Below are 14,271 nucleotides of genomic sequence, written 5' to 3' on the forward strand. Positions count from 1 at the left end.
GCGAAGGCGTATTATTCCAGAACCCCATTAATAGTCAGAAAAATGTCCCATTAGACCAAAAGCCCATTTGTCCAACAGCTTGTTATCCTGAAAACAAATTCCCACATGGCTGATTAGTATGCAGAATGATGTGATCGAATCTTCGGGATTTTTTTCCTACTATGGCGAATCTAACCCATCTACGAGAGAAAAATGGAGAGATCTTCAGGAATTTGTATCATTTGGACAAGTTGAAATTGTTCTTTCATGTCAGCTAGTATTGGCCATGTTTCATGCTGTCCGAAGACAAATTAATGAAATGATTCTAATGCACGAGCTGATGGGTCATGTGAATTAAATATTCGCTACGTCAGAACTTATTCGGCAAAAGCTTTCCATATCCTGTTTAGCGCGTCAACTCTATTTTGATAAAGGCTAAAACAACCTCAAGTGAGCATAAAAACTTTTTTGCGCAACTGAGGAAGTTTTATCACATTGTGCCATTTCCATACAACTTTTCTAATGTGATACTTCAAGATGTGCATAAAAATACGTTAATGGAAACACATCTATTGTCGCACTGGGTGAGATGTTCCTTCATTACCATGAACACACAAACACTGCAGTTTAATTGAACTCAATCCAGCATACACCGTAATGCTGCCCAAAATCCTCACTAGAGCACCAAATATGGATTCATCTGCCACTGAAAATAGTCCCCAACAAATGCACTATTTTCTCCTATTTGAGTAACATTTGCAAAAACACTGGGACCATTTCTGTGGTAGAAATAGATCTAAATAATGTTTCATATACAACCAGAACTGTCTGCATGGCTAGATACCACTAAATCAAGTCAAGTCAAACTTTATTTTTATAGCACTTTAAAAACAACTGCAGTTGACCAAAGTGCTGAACATGTACATAATAAAAATGAATACAAAGCAAACAACAATATATACAGAGCATAAAAAAACTATAATATGCACATAACAGCAGTAAAGGAGCAGCAGCACAACAGAAAATAAACTTAATCAAACGCCAGCGAGAAGAGGTGGGTCTTCAGCAGCGACTTAAATGATTCTGTGGTCTGAGCAGTTTTAATCTGAAGAGGTAAACTGTTCCAGAGATTAGGGGCGGCCACCGCAAAGGCTCAATTCTCTGACCGGAGTATGAAGGTGCAATAGTTCTGTTAGATAAGGTGGTGCCAGCCCATTTAAAACCTTAATAACAAGCAACAAAATCTTGAAATCAATCTGGAAACGGACAGGAAGCCAGTGGCGGGAGGCCAGAACTGGTGATCAAGTTTTCTTTTTCCAGTCAGAAGGCGAGCAGCTGCATTCTGTACTAACTGAGTGAGTTGATTAAACCAACCCTTTAAGGTTTCCAGTACTTGTAGTCATTGTTCTTCTGTTTATGTGTTGTTCAAACAGAAAATGGCCATCCGCTCTGGACACATACACATGTCCCCATTATATTATAGCATAAAGTCACTACACCTGGCCTCGGGTGGATTTCATACTTACGCATAACACCTCATGGTCTGTGATGTCCAATAGCTCACAGTTTTAATGACCTCTCTCTCTCTCTCAATGACAACATCATACACTACATGGTCACATAGCCGCGCAACAAAGAATGTCAATGACTTTCTGAATGAGTCATGTCAGCAGCGCTCTTCCACCACCGTGTCACCCTTAATAAGCCTCTCTGCCGGCCCCACCGCCAGAGACGTGAGCAACTGTCACGGTGTTGACAACATGCAAAACTGCAAGAAAAAGTGTCAGGAAACAAATTCAATTTATGCGTTTCTGGAGTTATCATTATGCATGAAGAGATGGCGCCTTGGCTCGCTTAGAGCTTATGCAGCAGCACTGAGAGCGAACCAAGCGGGGAGAAGAGCAAGCAAAGTTCCTGTGCAGCTGCTGCATGACAACTATATCCCTCTAGGCCATATTCCTATATGTTAACATGTCATTGCGAGGCACTGCTGGGATGACACAGTCGGGGAGGTATACATATTTGATGACCTCCGAATGGAAGTTCAGCGGATGATCAAAGAGGAAGGATTTGCAGCCTATTAGGAGAAGAAATATTAGAAACACAGATGGGGTAATAGCTATATGCTTAGTTTTCACAATTTAGGCTTTCTGAAGTGCAACAAAGAGCAGCGGGTAAAAAAAAAAAAGTCATTATTTTTGATAGTGCACTCTCCTCAGCCTCAGGGCCATCACGGTGTTATGACTTGTAAATACATTTGACATTTCCACCAGTGTAATAAAAGTGTGCAAAGGATGAAGAGGACTACTGACATTTATGGTAATAAAAAGAGTGGTGGGCAATGCTCTGTATGTGTTTGACCTCATCTCAGGGAGGTGGTTGACTATGCATTGCTTTTTTTGAAGTGGGCCAGGTAAATGAAAGGCAACTGGTAAAACAATCAGGGAGAGAGAGGTTGCTGTCAGACTGGGACGCGGCCGCGTGTTTGAGGGTGAGGAAGGAGGAACAAAAGAATGACATTCTGCTAGTCGCAAACAAAAGAAGACATTTGTAATCCCTGCTATCACCGACAGGATGAAAAAAAAAAAAGTATATCAGGGAGCACGCATGACCTGCCTCACAAGGTGGAGGGCTTACAGCGTGTCCTTCAAGACTTCAAGGCACAACGCAGCAAAGAGCTCATTTCAGCTCCCCTCTTACATACACACTGCAGGGGACCCTGCATCCTGATACTGACATCGCTACCAACTTAAAAGGAAATTCTGGTTTCTTAGAAGCATTTCGTTTAATCGTTACTGTAGTTTTCTAATAACACTGTACTGACTTCAGATCGCCAGAAAGAACGTCGAGACTGGACGGTTGCTGAAGAGTTTAGCGTAGATGCTGCATCAGTTCTATCAGAACTAGAGAGTATTTCTTCATTGGAAGAAGAGCAAAGAATGGCACTGACGTTTTTTTCTCGATAGAAAAGATGTTTTCACTCTTCTCCCGACTGGCTTCGGCAAGAGTTTGATTGACAGACGGTTCATTCAATCACTTACCAATGATGGCATCTCAGATGGTTCTGTCTAACAAACCATCTGGTGGGTCAGGTTAGTTTATGGTATGGTTAGGCAGTAAAAACACTTAGTTATGTTAGATAAATATTGTGTTAATATAAAGCCTGACTTTAATTTGGTGGTCTGTGACTGGACATAAAGTCGGACCTGCTACACACCCGTCAATCACGCCAACCTCTGCACACTTTGTGTTGTACCAAAACTAAGACTCAAATACTTGTGAACCTGAATTTAACTTTTAAAAGGCTGGTGCATTCTTTTTTGGACAATTCATTATATTAATAGCTTCCCTGTGGTGTTCTTTACGGATTCAAATCCAAATTTTGGTCAAAGTACGTATATTTTAGCATCAAAATGCTATTCTCCCTATCCCTGCTAAAAAAAATTCCCACATAACCTGACGTAGGTTTCTGCATGACGACATTCTACACGTACACATATATATATATATATATATATGTGTATATCCATAGTTTGTATTACTTACAGTAACTTTTTTAGGTGGGCCTTATTTTAGAAAAAATAATAAAATAAGTTTTTATGCTTTACCTCGCCATCAGACAGCCAGTTGCGACAGGGAACTGAAGCCGTTACTTTGCTCTCTTCAAAGACTTCCTTGACAAAAACAGTAATTAGTATATAAACAACCCCACTTAAAAAAATCTGAACTAACACTTTCAGTTGTTTATAAATTTAGCACAGCTAACATTGACTCAGCTAATGCTAGCGTTTACATTATTAAAAACCTCAGTGAGTAGCTTACTTCAGTAACCTACGTCACTGCTTTTCGCTAATGGTTAAGTGTTTCCATTTGAAAAACCCAGAAAAGAACGCAGATAAAGTCGACCTTTAAAGGACCAATATAATAATTATTTAATTATTTATTTGATTTATTGTAATAAATAATAAAATGGCCATGATATGTCATCCGAAATTAAGGAAACATGCTGAATTGAAATACTGGCTTCTCCGACAACAATGCTACAGACACTATGTTCTTCTTTCTATTCCCATCCGCTGCCTATTTCGACACCCCGTTGCCACATATGAAACTAATTGGCTCGCAAACAGCCTTCTGCAGCCATGGAAGCAAGCTAGAGATAACGTTAACTTTAGATTCTACCTGACCTGAAAAGCCTCGGCACATCTCTCTGTGGCCCGTGAGCAGCTGGGTTATCAAGACAGCGAGTATTTGAGACACACAGTCGGTGAAATGATTCTGACTACTGCTGCTGGCCGGAGGCTAACGCGGTCGTATCTAGAAGGTAACCCTCAAACTGCAAAAACCTGCGCTCAGAAACCTCTTTAAGTCTGCTCGGAAATATCTGAAGATATGTAGATTGTTTTGTGCTAACATTTTTTTCTGGGACTGAATTCTATGTTGTCTGAGTAATGTCTGAGAGGACTGAAAGAAAAATGGTAGATGTGCAGAGCTGCAAACTTCTTGACACCGAAGGTCAGCAGGCATTAAAATAGGAATGAAGAACCTGCTTGTTGTTAAGAAATTCAAACTTGTATTGGCATAGCTTTCAAAATGATTCAAAACGACTTGTTTTGTAATCGTAAACGTTCATTTTCCTTCTCCATCAGTGGATAATTCAAATGCCTACTCAAGGGAAACATGTTTGCAGGAGATGCTGGTGAACTATGCGCGGTAATAGACAGAATCAAGGCTGATGCGGATCCAAAAGAAAGCCAGTGTGGGTGGTGGAGCTCTGATGTAATTTTCCTCTTTCTTATGGGCTCTTAAACTGCATCTTATACTAAAAAGATGTGCTCAGAGTTGTGTTAGTGCAGCACACACACTGCTCAAGGGTCCTCAAGGAGAAATTGTTATTGCTATACGCACTATGGAATCATCTGATAGACTAGATAAAGAGTGATTTATCCCGCAGGCCCTCCCCTTTCCTTTGACTCCAGCAGAACAATCACAGTAATTCTTCTGGATGTCCAGACTGTCACTTCTGTAATCAGGGCCTGCCACACTCCGGAGTCAGGAGCCCACTCTTTTGGAACATTCCACATTCAAGGTCCATTAGCTCCGAGCGGCATGCCGCTTCACTCTACTATATAGCGTGTCCTTGAAAGAAAACGGCTGGAGAACCATGAAATGTTGGTCACATATCGGGGGGTTCCTGTTTGGGTGCTCCTTGAGACAGAGGTAGATATTACCACATTATGACTGATGCCATTAATCTCACCAAGCCTCGAAAATGTGACGCGAGGCCCTCATGAACACTGAAGTGAAACATTCATTTGCTGTTTGAGCGGTAACTAGGTTAAATGGGCCTGGTGGCGTTAATGGAGCCATCACTGCGTCAGTGAGGCATAACTGGGAGCTCTTAGAGAAATTATCTACAAAACCCTTGAAAATGAAATGTGGTCTCTGTAGAATGTGGTTTATCTCCACTTGTTAAAAAAAAAAAAAAAAGATCCAGGCTAATGCCATGCATTACTGACTCTGAGGTGAAAGGAAAAATCCACCTGCGGATACTCTCACACTGTTAGATATCATCAATTTGTGATGTTCAGTGTGTCCCACGAGTGATGAAGTGTTGTAATTTACTTTTTTTTTTTTTTTTTTGGTGGAACCATGTTCCCTCAAGCTGCCTCATCTACTTCTACTTCAAGTAGCGATTTCCTGTATTTTCCCAGAATGTCTTTTGACGATCCCCAGAGAAAGAGGCTCGTCTGTGCTGCGTCTGCGTAGGTGGAGAGAAACAGTTGCAGTGTGATTCTCCGGCTGTGAAAAAAGTCGGACTGCTGACAGAAGAAGAAGAAGTAACTGTGTGTGCTATCAGGAGTTAAATACCCAAAACCTGACATTGCATTGATGTTTGAGCGGTATCAGAGTCCACTGTAGCTGCACTCAAGGTTCACGTCCGGTCATCTGGTTGTCTGCAGGAGGAAGAAAAATACACCAACAAACAACAAAATGGGCACTGGAATGGAAACACATCTACAACTGGGCTGCGGTTTGAAAAGTCTTTTTCTCTTAGGAAGGTTCCTAACAGAGGGAAATGATCCGGAAGTATCTCAGTATCATCTGTGATAAGAGCTGTTTGAATTCTCTAAATGTTAAGGATAGGAGCTTCAATGCGTCCCTTATTATCTCCATTAACATAGGATACACTTGAGCATCTTTTACTAAAGGAAAGGAGATAATAATATACCACAGTTCCTTTCGGCAGCAGCATTTAAAACGATGCACCATTCTGCCGTTCATGAAAACAAACAATATCTTTCATGTCATTTTCATACAGTCATATACTAATTAGGATTAATGTTGATAAATATGAGTGGACAGTGACAATCATTTTGTTTCACTTTATTTCTATTTAATTATTTCGAACAAGTAACAAAAGAGTTAAAAACAAAACAAGAACAACAAACAAAATTAACATTGAACATATAGCAAACTGTCAATTAACAAATAATTAACATAAATAAATATCACATATCCGAAAAGGAGTAGAAAGAAGTATATGGTCCTACACCTTCTCTATAACTCCAACAATTAACTCAATATTTATCATATATTCCTTCTTAATGAAGTGATATTTTTCACCGGTTGTCCACATTAGGTCAGATAATGATTTATTATATATTGATGTAAAGTGTTCCAGCAGCAGAAGGACCTGCAGTATCTCTCTTTAACACACCGCTGGTGAAGCAGTGTGTCAGTGAAAGAGCTATGTAAGAACGCACGGGGGGAAGCAGCGCCTTTTGTAGTCCATCTTCAGAACATTGTAGTTTCACCACGGCAGACCTGCGTCAATAACACCTGCCACGTCACCTGTGTCTTTTCCTAAGTTCTTATGCATTCTCCTTCACACCTTTCCTTGACCTCATGAGGTTTCCCTTCAAGGTCAAGGAAAAGTGGTTAGGAAAAGACATTAGGTGGTAATTTTTTGACTTTTCGACCGCATGATGAAGTGTGTTAAAGTTACTCTGAGGAACTTTTAACTGGTTTATGAAACAGTCTCTATGTAATCCTGATTCCTCTTTATGACCTACATAAGTAAATGAGACCATCAGCGAGAGGATTAGCTATTTCTATGTAGTTATTCTCAATGCTCGTCAGCGAGTCTGATTCCCCACGACATCAGATTTAGGATCAGGATTTACAGCCCGCAGGTTCACCAGTAACTCCTTCAGCTCAGACTCCAGCAGGGCCGCCTTTGACCTGCAGGAGGCGGAGAGGCGGGCGCGGCTCCTCCCCGCTGATCTAGACGTGACCGGCCAAAGACAAGGTGGTGGTCAGGAGGATCTTTCACATGGCGGATGTAAAGAAGCTGCATGCGTGGGCAGCAGGGTCCATCTGAGGCGGCAGGACCTGGAGCTCACCGCCTGCTTCATGTGAGCCAACACCGACACCACGCTGCTGGAGACTCAGGCCGTATTGCTGGGCCTGCTGGTGGGATGGGAGACACAGGAGAACCAGAACCAGGACTGAACGGGACAGACTGTCAAACCCTGCTGCAGTAAAATAAGAGTTTTTTTAAGGGGAGTCTGGTGCTTGGAAACAGTACCACTTTTGTCCACAGGGGGCGTGAAAAATCAACCCAAAATGAAAGTTCCTTGAAGTAACTTTAAGACTGGGGAAACCGAATCTTCTACATTGAAAACAATGCATTTGAAGTCGCAAAAAATGCGGCATGTGAACGGCCCCTTAAACTAACAAAATCAACTAAAAGAAGCAAACCAAATGTTAAGCTATTTCTTAAATGTTTACTCTTTACTCTTACATTTTTTAATCTACTTTAGAATCCATTTTTTTAATAGATACATTAAGCTCAGCGTTCAATAGCGATGTGTGTAGAAATAAATAAGCTATTCCGTTGCAAAACCCAGAGAAACTTCCTCTGAGGGATGGCAGTTTGTCTGGATGTGATGACTCAGTACAGAGCTGATAAATAATGCCAGCAGCAGTGGGTGAAGAAGCTGCATCTTGCATGCACTCATACATTATACATCAAGAGTCCGATTCTGCAGTTTTAACTTATTTTACTCTTGAAAACACAAAGTGGTTGACATGAAAGCTGAATGTACACATGGTTACTTGTGCCATAGAAGCCATAATTTCAAATAAAACAAATGAACAAACCTTGATCTGACATTAACTTCCTGTAGCCTGTCAGGCAGCTTCAGTAAATATATCAAGGTATTATTGTTGCATTTTTTTCTAACCGTCTTTTAAGTTGAACTTTTGTAAAAGAAAAAGACAGAAAAATCAGACTGGTCCTTTAATAATCACCAGCAGCTGGCCAACCTGTCAGAGACACCTGCACTGAGTGGCACTTAAGAACTGACAGAAGCAATTTACTGTGTAAATGACAAACTTGCTATATTTTAATCAGCGTTAATGTTTATTGGTTGCATGATCTCCTTTCAACTGGAAACACTTTGCATGCTCTTCCTCAGTTAGGACCTGAAGCCTTGAATGGTCTTCATGACATATTTATTTCACTTTTCTCTAGATCACAAAACCCAAGAAGAAGAATCTTAGTGGGGGAAGTTATGTTCTGCAAAAGGCTCTGGTAATGTGGCAAAAGAACATAAGCAAAATACCCTTTTTATCTAATTGAATTCTTAAAGTATTTAATTTTTTTTTTATGTGCACATAAAAAATACAGTGATTACACATACTATTAATACATAGTATACAAACAGATACATTTGTATACTTATACACAAACACACTTACATCATTCATGTACACAAATATACCTTTACATAAAAAAAAGCCTGTGCAAGAGATGTGGGAAGGTGACGGCGTCTACAATTATGGAGGACCACGAGAGTCACGTAAATAGTAATAGAGCATTTAATTGATTAATAACTAATTGTACAATACAAATAGGCATTCATAAATGTATTTACAAATTAATGTATTAATCTATGAATAAATGGACAAAATTACAAAGTAACTGGATTCACAAATTGAATTGAGAATACTGGTTCTAATCAGGCATTTAAAAGGGCAACTTCTTTTTCCATTTGCAATTGCTATTCCTTAATGATTTTACTAAATGTATAAGCTATAGGATTTGCTGCGTCATTTAGCTTCTCCATTTAGCCTCTGCATTTAGCTTTTCCATGACTCTCACGGTCCTCCATGAATGAAACGAGGCAAATCAATGCAAATTGAGGCTTTATTGCCTAAACCTAAGCTAGTTGTTAGGTGTGAAGACGGAAGTTTATTTTGAAAAGACTGCATGCATTAATTAAAATTAATGCTGGACATTCGTAGGAAAACAAATGAAAAAGGAGGAATAACTTTTTCGTAAAATATCATATGAACCGTTATGAGAATATGTTCAGACTAAACCACAGCTTCTGAGGACATAGCAACGGGGTTCAAGTGATTCTGGGAGTTTGGACACATTTTTCTTTTGTAATTAAAAATTAAATCAATGATTCAAATAACTTTTTCCTCAGCTGGCTTGCTTGTTTAAATAACTATAAGTATTTTTTTATCTACTGTAGATAATGCTGGTAGGATAATCTCACTATGCAGTTTTCATATTAGCCCATGCCCACATGGAAATCATGTTAATTAGTCTGCCATGATCTCTGGTTTCATTAGAAAGTCACAGTGGACGTCTCCATCAGAGCTGTCAGTTGATGCGGGTCCATCCTCCCTGAGTCACCCGTCCTCCCGCCAGGTCTCCTTCAGTCCCCAGATATTGCAAGTGTTTCATCATAGTGGTCAGCTCAGTGTCTCTAATCCCCGCAGTGAGTGGGAGAAGCTAACGGAGCTAACTCTGTGATCCAGGATTACTGTAGGCTATAGGCATCGCAGCCTCCCTCTAAGCCCTGATCCCCTCCTCTCCTCAGCACAGTGCCTGGGCCTGTCACTCCGAGGCTGCTGCCGGTCAGCCTGACCAGGTAATCACCCATGGACGGCAAAGTGATGCTGCTAAGCTCGCTGATCGTGCAACCAGGTGAAAGTATATAGAGAGGGTTACCATTGACATCTATCTTTACTAGATTCATCAAACAGATGTGATTTTAACAGAATCGTTTCAATAGAAAACACCTGGTGTCAAACAGATTTCAGATCTACTCTCTAGTAGGGATGTAGCATCCATACTATCACAGCCTGACCTGAAGGGTGTACCTCCAAGCAAGTTGGACAGAGCCAGACATTCTTTGCCTTAGCCGGCTCGACAAACTCTAAAGCCCCAATCAGAGATGATGGGTACCACGACGGTGGCCATCAACTGCCTATGTTTTCTTCCTCAGGCTCTGTGCACATGACATGGGAAGGCCCGATAATGTCATCTTGCATAATAATTAGCCATGTCACCATGACCTAGACCTTTGAGACCACCAAATTCTAATCAGGTCATTCTTGAGTCCAAGTGGACTGGCATTCCTGAGATATCGCCTTCATGACAATGGGACTGACGTAAGGTCACAGCGACCTTGACCTTTGACCTTTGACTTTTGACCACCAAAATCAAATTTAAATTTGAAGAAATTGCCTCCAGGCGTTTCTGAGATATCACGTTCACTAGAATGGGATGGACGGACAGACAACCCAAAAAACATAATGCCTCCAGCCACGGCTGTCTCAGGCATAAAAACACATAACAATACTAAAAAGGCTAAAATGAGTCATCTGCCCTAGCATTTACAATTGTCTTGAATTTGGCCAGGTATATTAATATCCTCCATGTAAATTCATTTTTCAAATTACTCTAGATGTCTGGAGAAGAAAACATGAGGGCCTTTTTCTTCCTGTAATGGCAGGCAGCAGATACACTTTATGTCTTATGATCTGATATTATATCTTCGATCACACAAGAAAAACTCAGAGACAAATTAAAAACAAAATTATTACTAAAATGAATACCTCTACAGATGAGTGACAAAATACAGTATGTTTATTTTAATTATTTTTTTCTTTGACAGACTTTTGAAAGGGACATAAGCAACACAAGAAAAAAAAACCTGAATAAATAACCTCTCATCTGATTGGAAACTCTAGAACCATTAACCTTTTTCTCTTTGTCTTTTTCAATTTCAATTATGCGTTAATACTTGCAATTAATTATTATGGCACCCCTGTCATATGAAAACAGTTTAACTCCGGAGTTGATTATCATGTTTTGATTTTATTAGAATTAGCCTACTAACATGCATGTTTATGAGCTGAGGAAATTGCACAACTGCAGTACAGTACTGGAAGATAATAATACTGTAATGCAATCTGGTGCTCAAAGCTGTAGTGAATTTAGGCTCAGGTGTTTAGAGAACTACTGTTATTGTGCAATAGGGGAACAAAATGTCCACAGTGGAATAATTATGTTTTTGCTTACATTATCAAACAGAGTGCAAAATTAAGCTCATGGCTAATTAGCTCACCGGTCTTAGTTTTCTGTTATATTTAAGTGATTTCCGTTACATTTACATATAATGTGTGTATTATGAAAGAGTACGAGTAGGTTTTACCTTCAGTGTATATGATGGTGCAGTCTCCAGGGAGTTCCACGTGGGGTTTTATGAAACCTGTTGAAATGTAAGTGTCCTTTGTACATATTTATTATACATTTCAAGATTATTTGGTGGGTTTATTGTTGTTACATATGTTTTTAACAGGTTTTCTTTTCTGTTATCAATTGATATCCCTAGCCCACTGCCATATTTTTTTATTTGTTGATGTTTTTATATGTCTTCATTTGAAGCCATTTTGTGTAAAAGCTAACTGAAACTGTAAATGCAAATGCACACCTTTTGCACTCTTTTAAAATTACTTAAAATTGCTGTCAACAATAAAACTAAGGCTACTAGAACCTTGGAGTAATTGTGTCCTGTGTGGCATCAAATTCCACAGGCAACGTATATATATATATATATATATATATATATATATATATATATATATATATATATATTTACTGTATATTGGAACCCCATAGATAAGACCATATTATTTTTATTTTATTTATTTATTAGTTTATTTGACAGGGACAATACATAGACATTGTTACACTTAATTAAAGTGCAACTGATGCAAGGTATATAAGACTTCTAGCCATAGCTAATTTGCAGAACTTGTCCCTGGTTAGGCTTTTAAGAAAAAGAAAATACATAAAAAAATAAATAGCACATCTTACATAAAATCACATAATACAACATCGTACATTAAAATCAATTCACATATGTACTCTATGTTCCCAATCAATAATCAGTGATCACAGGATTGGTTTAGTTTCAGCCAGTGTTTCACCTTTTAGCAGTTATGAATGATGAAGCAAGCTATGCTTTGAAATGACTGCTACTCTCAGTAAAGAATAACAGATAAAGCAGCTAAAGTGCGCATGACGCTGAAACAAATCAAAGTCTGTGCTGTGGGGAATAAATGAAGGAGAAAGAGAATAAAGTGGGCGTAACGCTGCGCGCTGTATTTCTTCTTCCCTGGACCGGGGTCATGATGTGATAGGAAAATAACAGTCTACATCTGTTTAGTCCTCTCAATTCATGTATGCATCTTTAAACGTGCACCCACTTTGTATAATGTCGATGCATTAACTCCTTTATATGCACAATGTGAACAGTAGCCCGTTGGAATAACAGCACCAGTTAGAGGTGAGGTAATCGGATGGAAACTGCAGCACGAGCACCTCAAGATACTTTATTCCCCAGGGGCCGCACCGAGCATTTCACCCCCCCAGTCTAGGAATGGAAACATCCCCTCAGACTCCTGGGATGCACATCTGAAATTCATCCATCAGTTCTCTCTGGTGTATATAAATACCCATGTGGAGCAGTCACACACAGGTTTGTCCTATAATATGGGGCTCACAGATGGGAATGGATGATTCAAGTAGGTGGTAAAGTGCTGCGAGCAAAAAGCACACCACTCTGTTTTTCGGGCCTATTTCCCCAAAATAAAAGCAATCAGCGAAATATTAAGCTTGCTGATCCACATTTAGGGAGCGGGGAGCCGTCTCCCAACATGGCCTTCCTGTAAAGAGGTCTACGGTAGAGGGATGAATCACACACAGTGCAGACATGCTGGCCTGCTTTAGATGCTTCAGGAAGCAGGTTTTCTCTAAAGGTTCTTTCTGTGAATGTGATACTTTGACATTTTAGATTTATTTTCCTTCACCAGGCTTTTGTAACGGGGATGGGGAGAAAAAAAACATTTGTCTGCCTCCCGAATGGGGAAGACAAACAATGTTAACAATTCGCTTTTAGCGTAGCTCAGAGGCAAACACACAAAACTTTCAGAAAAATGACAAGTGCTAAGAAAAGAAACATGCCAGAGTAAATATCAAAATGTCAAAGTCTCCACGTTATTTGCTGCATTTTAAAATGTTTAACCTTTTATGGCTGTATCAAATGCATAAAAAAAACACCAGAAACAAATCAGCTGCTTTGATTGGCAATTTTGTAAAGGTATAAAATAATAAATAGCTTTCGGAAATGCCAGATGTGTATCCATCGCTGTTGAAACATTTACATGCCGAGCAACCGCAGTGTTTGGAGACACACGGATGTAATGTCTGTGACATCACCGGACGTTTTCTGACCTTTTGTGTTTACCACTCACTGCCATCTTTATCGCTAACTAAAATCAGAAAACCTAAATTTGGTCAAAAGGACACAGCCGACATGGTGCTGTGGTGGGAGCAACCCATCGTAGTGACTGGGATTGGCTGAGGCAACCGTCAATGAAGCAAATACACCCCAAAACATACTTCTCTTAAAGGTGTAGTGCGTAGGATTTGGTGACATCTACTAGTAACTGACACCAACTGAAACTTCTCCCGTGTGCCAAGCGTGTAGTAGGAGAACTACGGTGGCTGGCGCAAAAACATGGAAACGTGAATGTCCCTCTCTAGAGCCAGACTTTGGTTTGTCCGTTCTGGGCTACTGTAGAAACATGGCAGCCGGAGAGGACCCGCTCAGTATGTAGACATAAATGTCTCATTCTAAGGAAACGAAAACACAAGGATACACTAAAGAAAACATACTTATTACTATTATATTCTATTTCTGCCTGTAGATCACACTAAATGCTACACACTGTTCCTTTAATATCTTGTTATCTCTGTGTAATTGTGTCCAGAATTTTCAAATTTCTTACTGGCAAGTTGCATCTAAGGAAGCCCTGAGGTGAAAATACATTTTTGAAAGCAATGTCTCCTTTCGTACGAGATATTATCTCCTATATAGGAGATACATTTTTTTTTAGCCTGAACCAAATAAATGAAAGTCT

At 39.7% G+C, this 14,271-nt stretch overlaps 1 long non-coding RNA gene across 1 annotated transcript; it reads left to right on the top strand.

The window, feature by feature from the left end:
* The first annotated feature begins 3,927 nt into the window (after nucleotides 1–3,927).
* Nucleotides 3,928–6,178, top strand: LOC119476694. Its single transcript, XR_005204085.1, has 2 exons — nucleotides 3,928–5,199; nucleotides 5,694–6,178. It is a non-coding gene; the product is annotated as an uncharacterized LOC119476694 (long non-coding RNA).
* Nucleotides 6,179–14,271: the final 8,093 nt, after the last annotated feature.

The sequence above is a fragment of the Sebastes umbrosus genome, chromosome 18 (assembly GCF_015220745.1).
Source record: "Sebastes umbrosus isolate fSebUmb1 chromosome 18, fSebUmb1.pri, whole genome shotgun sequence".
NCBI lineage: Eukaryota > Metazoa > Chordata > Actinopteri > Perciformes > Sebastidae > Sebastes > Sebastes umbrosus.